The sequence below is a fragment of the Apium graveolens genome, chromosome 11 (assembly GCF_009905375.1).
Source record: "Apium graveolens cultivar Ventura chromosome 11, ASM990537v1, whole genome shotgun sequence".
In the NCBI taxonomy this organism is placed as follows: domain Eukaryota; kingdom Viridiplantae; phylum Streptophyta; class Magnoliopsida; order Apiales; family Apiaceae; genus Apium; species Apium graveolens.
The window spans coordinates 32,973,947-32,980,353 of NC_133657.1; positions in this window are offsets into that span (position 1 = coordinate 32,973,947).

The following is a 6,407-nucleotide window of genomic DNA, read 5'->3' on the forward strand; positions in this document are numbered from 1 at the left end:
AAGGATATCAGTACGTATGTTATCAGGAGATAATCATCAGAAGATAGATATCAGAACTTAAGTGCTGAAGGACAATCAGATAAGGACAGTAGCTGATTAAAGGAAAGAAGATCAAGATAAACATAAGAAGAGATATGCATGAAGAAGGAATTCCGTAAAGAATGGAATACTTAGAAGAAAAGATATCTGATTGATATATTTTAGGAAGCAGAATTATATTCCATATCAATTAGCGATTATCTTGTAACTGTGTAGTATATAAACACAGACATAGGGTTTACACTATAAGTGTTATCATTATTAGAGAAGATTATTCATTGTAACCCTAGCAGCTCTCGTGATATTTGTTCATCACTGAGAGGTAACAGTTCCATACTGTAACAGAGTTTATTGTTTCAATAAAGTTTGTTTTCTGTTACTTAAGTTCTTAAAGTTCGATTTGAGTGTAATATACACTGTATTCACCCCCTCTACAGTGTGTGTGTGACCTAACAATTGGTATCAGAGCCTATCTGTTAACATACATACAGTTAAAGATCCAAACACAATCATGTCGGACACAGAAACTCCAACTAAGCCTAACAAAACTGAGGAATCACCAAAGACACAAATTCAGAGTCGGTATGAGACCATCAGAGTTCCCATACTGAGACCATCTGAATATCCCATATGAAAGGTAAGGATGACCATGTTCCTGGAAGCAACAGATCCAGAATACCTTGATAGAATCAAGGAAGGCCCTCACAAACCAACCAAGCTTGCTGTTGCAGTTGCAGGTGAAGCAGCAAAGACCGTACCAAAAGAGAAGAGTGATTATACTGCTGAAGATATAGCATCAATTGCTAAGGATGCTAAGGTACGACACTTACTGCATAGCGCCATTGATAATGTAATGTCAAACAGGGTAATCAACTGCAAGACTGCTAAGGAGATATGGGATGCTCTGGAAATAAGGTGTCAGGGAACTGACACAATTAAGAAGAACAGGAAGACAATACTCACTCAAGAGTATGAACACTTTGACTCAAAGACTAATGAGTCATTGAATGATTTATATGATAGATTTGTCAAACTTTTGAATGATTTGTCATTGGTTGATAAAGAGTATTATCTTGAAGATTCAAACCTTAAGTTCCTGTTAACTCTTCCTGAATGCTGGGATTTGAAGGCAACGACAATAAGAGACAACTACAATCTTGATGAAACAACTCTTGACGAAATCTATGGAATGCTCAAGACTCATGAGCTGGAGATGGAACAAAGAAGCAAGAGGAAAGGAGGAAAGTCAAGGACAGTTGCTCTTAAGGCTGAAGAAGAATTCCCCAAAGCAGCTTCCTCAAAGAAAGATAAGGGTAAAGCTCTTTTCATAAAGTCTGATACTGAGTCATCAAGTTCTGAGAGTGATGATGACTCAGATTCTGAAAGCTTGCCTGAGACTGATGCTGATGAGGAGATGATGAAGCTGTGTGCTCTTATGGTGAAAGGAATCACAAAGATTGCATACAGGAAGTTCAGGAAGGGAAAGAAGTTTTCCAGGAAAGGCATAAGTTCTGATAAAAAGAATTTCAAAAGATCTGAAGGCAGAGGAGGAAAGTCTGACAGAGGAGATTACACCAATGTTAAATGCTATAACTGTGGTGAGAAAGGCCACATATCTCCTGACTGCAAGAAGGTAAAGGGTGACAAAGGCAAGGCTCTTGTCACAAAGCAGAAAAGCTGGACAGACACCTCAGACTCTGAAAGTGAGGAAAACTATGCATTGATGGCAAATGCTGATAAAGAAAGTGCTAAGAGCAGTTCTGAAGCTGCTGAAACAAAGGTACCTCAGACTACTTATGCTTTTCATACTGATGATATTAATGAGTTGAGAAGATATCTTAAAACCATGTTTGTTAGTTATAGAGATCAAACTTTAACATGTGAAAGATTAACTTCTGAAAATCTTGCATTTAAGAAAAGAAATGATTTCTTAGAAAAAGAGTTAGTCATGTTCCATCAAACTCAGAAGGATAGAGATGATGCTTTTTATGTTAGGAATGAAGTGCTAAAATTAAATGAATCTCTAAAAACTGAGTTAGAAAAGGAAAGAGAGATTATCAGGACTTGGACTAACTCTGGCAAAACAACTCAAAATTTGCTAAGTAGTGGAAACTGGAAAGAGGGCTTAGGTTATGGAGAAGATAAGAAAGATAAAGGAACTGAAGAAATTAAGTCTGTTGATAAGCAAAAGCCAAAGTTAAAACCTGTTAAGTTTGTAACTGTAAAGTCTGAAAATGAAAAATCAGAAGTTACAAAGGAATCAACTTCTGACAAACTAAAACAGGAAAAAACAGCTGAAGTGAACATAGGCTTAATGACAAAGAAGCAGCTTAAGCATAAGCTGAAAGATGTCAAGAATGCAAACAAGGTAAAATCACCTAGGAAAAATAGGAGTGGAAAGGAAGGTGTGAATAAAAGCAATGATTATAAACCTGTTCCTGATGCTCCTAGGAAAACATGTCATAACTGTGGAAGTTCTAACCATCTGGCTTCTTTTTGCAGGAAGAATAAGAATATTAACTCCTTACCTTCAAAATCAGGAGTTAAGAGTCAGTCTGTTAGATACAAACCACAAAATCCTTGTTTTCATTGTGGTAGTTTATGGCATTCCATTTATACTTGTAAGGAATATCATAGTTTGTACTATGATTATTATCAAATAAAACCTTCTTTGAAGAAAGTTTCCATTGTTCCTTCTGGTGTAAATTCTGATTCAAAGTCTGATAGTGTAAGTTCTGATAAGAAAAATGTTAACATAAACTCTGATGCTAAATCCGCTGCAAATGTTAACAAACTTAATAAGGCCAAAGGATCCAAGCAAGTCTGGGTCCTTAAAATTAATAATTAGTGGTCTTTGTGATTGCAGGGCAACAGGAAAAATATTCTAGTTCTGGACAGTGGATGTTCAGGACATATGACTGGAAATAAGGCCCTGCTATCAGACTTTGTGGAGAAAGCTGAACCAAGTGTTTCTTATGGAGATGACAACATTGGAAAAACATTGGGATATGGCAATATCAATCTTGGAAATGTCATAATTAAACAAGTAGGTCTAGTCTCAGGACTTAAACACAACCTACTGAGTATAAGTCAAATCTGTGACAGAGGTTATCATGTTGATTTCTTTGAAGAACACTTTGAAATTGTGAGTAAATCTAAAGGCAAAGTTGTTCTGAAAGGATACAGGCATGGTAACATTTATGAAGCTAAGCTTTCAACATGTACTGATGGTTCTGCAATCTGTCTGATGAGTAGAGCATCAATTGAAGAAAGCTGGAACTGGCATAAAAAACTCTCTCATTTAAATTTCAACAATATAAATGAACTGGTCAAGAAAGATCTTGTGAGAGGATTGCCAAACACAGTATTTGCTCCTGATGGTCTTTGTGATTCATGTCAGAAAGCCAAACAAAGAAAATCTTCATTCAAGAGCAAGACTGAATCATCAATTCTTGAGCCTTATCATCTAATACATGTTGATCTATTTGTTCCAGTAAATGTCATGTCTATTGCAAAGAAGAAGTATGCGTTGGTCATAGTGGATGAGTTCACCAGATACACATGGGTGTATTTCTTACATACAAAAAGTGAAACTGCATCAACCTTGATTGATCATATCAAACATCTGGATAAAATGGTCAAAGACTCTGTGAAAGTTTTAAGGAGTGATAATGGCACTGAGTTCAAGAATTTGATAATGGAAGAGTTCTGCAAAAGCCATGGAATAAAGCAGGAATTTTCTGCTCCTGGAACTCCACAGCAAAATGGAGTTGTTGAAAGGAAGAATAGAACTCTCATTGAAGTTGCACGTACAATGCTTGAAGAAGCAAAGCTTCCAACCTATTTCTAGGCTGAAGCTGTGCAGACTTCTTGTTTTACTCAAAATGCAACACTCATTAACAAGCATGGAAAAACACCATATGAGATGGTGAAGAAAAAGAAGCCAAATCTGAAATATTTTCATGTATTTGGATGCAAGTGTTTTGTTCTCAAGACTCATCCTGAACAGCTATCAAAGTTTGATCTTAAAGCTGATGAAGGAATCTTTGTTGGATATCCACTTTCCACAAAAGCCTTCAGAGTCTATAATTTGAGAACAAAAGTGGTCATGAAATCTATCAATGTCTCTTTTGATGACAAAAAGATTACTGGTCTTGAAGATTTCATTGACCATGATCAGCTGAGATTTGAAAATAAAGACTCAAATTCTGATACAGAAAATCCTGATAGTCTAAGTCCTGATACTGTAAACTCTGATGGATTAAACTCTAATGTTATTGAAATTGTGGAGACTACGTCAAAGGAAGATGCACCTATGCAGGGGGAGCATACTCAAGATCCTACCACATCTCAAGAAACATCAGAACATGCATCTGGCTCTTCAAGTTCTGATTCGTCAAATTCTGATAAGCCAAGTTCTGATAGTGCTGAAAATCTAAATACTGAAGAATCCAACTCATAGAGCATAATTTCAGGGGGAGCATCAGAAAATGAAAATGAAAATAGCATGGATTATGGGGGAGCATCCAGTTCTAGAGAAAACCTTCCATCTGCAAGGAAGTGGACAAAATCACATACACCTGATTTGATAATTGGAAATCCTGATGCAGGTGTCAGAACTAGAATAGGTACTTCAAATGAATGTCTTTACAATTCTTTTCTCTCTCAGAATGAGCCAAAGAAAGTGGAAGAAGCTCTTCAAGATGCTGATTAGGTGCAAGCAATGCAGGAAGAGTTGAATGAATTTGAAAGAAACAAAGTCTGGACCCTAGTGCCAAGACCAAAGAATAGATCTGTTGTTGGTACAAAGTGGGTATTCAGAAACAAAACTGATAGTGATGGCATAATTACAAGGAATAAGGCAAGGCTGGTTGCAAAAGGATATTCTCAACAGGAGGGAATTGATTATGATGAAACATTTGCACCAGTTGCTAGGTTAGAAGCCATAAGGATATTCTTGGCTTATGCTGCTCACAAAAAGTTTACTGTCTTTCAAATGGATATGAAAAGTGCTTTTCTCAATGGAGAATTGGAGGAGGAGGTATATGTTGAACAACCTCCAGGTTTTGTAGATACCAAACATCCAGATTATGTCTACAGGCTTGATAAAGCACTTTATGGACTTAAGCAAGCTCCTAGAGCATGGTATGAGACTTTAGCTCAGTTTCTTCTGGAAAGTGGATTCAACAGAGGGACAATAGATAAAACACTGTTCTACCTCAACCATGGAAAGGACTTACTTCTGGTCCAGATTTATGTTGATGATATCATTTTTGGATCTACAAATGACAAACTTTGCAAAAAGTTTGCCAAACTAATGTAGTCAAGTTATCAGATGAGTATGATGGGGGAACTTAGCTATTTTCTGGGCCTTCAAGTCAAGCAGAATGAGGAAGGCACTTTTATTTGTCAAACCAAGTACACCAGAAACTTGCTGAAGAAATTTGGAATGCAAGATTGTTCAAGTGCATCCACTCCAATGGCCACTGCGACAAAACTGGATAAGGATACCGGTAAATCAGTAGATATTACTGACTACAGAGGTATGATTGGCTCTCTACTCTATCTAACTGCTAGTAGACCTGATATCATGTATGCTACCTGTCTTTGTGCAAGATTTCAAGCAGATCCAAGAGAACCTCACTTAACAGCTGTAAAAAGAATATTTAAGTATCTTAAAGGAACAGCTGCTCTGGGATTATGGTATCCTAGAGAATTAGATTTTAAACTAATAGGTTACTCAGATGCAGATTTTGCAGGTTGTAAAATTGACAGGAAAAGCACAAGTGGAAGCTGCCAATTTCTTGGAGGCAGATTGGTTTCTTGGTATAGCAAGAAACAAAAGTCAATTTCCACATCAACTGCAGAAGCAGAGTATATTGCTGCAGGAAGCTGTTGTGCACAGATTCTTTGGATGAAGAATCAGTTACTGGATTATGGGTTAACATATTTCAAAATCCCTATTTACTATGATAATCAAAGTGCTATTGCTATGACAGGTAATCCAGTTCAACACTCAATGACAAAGCACATCAGCATCAGGTACCACTTCATCAGGGAGCATGTGGATGAAGGTACAGTGGAATTGTATTTTGTTCCCACAGATCAACAACTAGCAGATATCTTCACAAAACCACTGTGTGAAGCTACTTTTACAAGATTGGTAAATGAACTTGGAATGGTTTCGGGTTCTTTCTCTAAATCTGCTTAGTCTTGTTCTGTGTTATCAGACTTTATGCTCAGTATTTATAGAATTAATCTCATTGTGTATTCTGTGGCTTAATTGATAAATGTCTTTAAGTACTGACTGTTGTCTGATATATGTTTCTAAACTCTGATAAGTGATATGTCTGTTCAAGTACCTATTC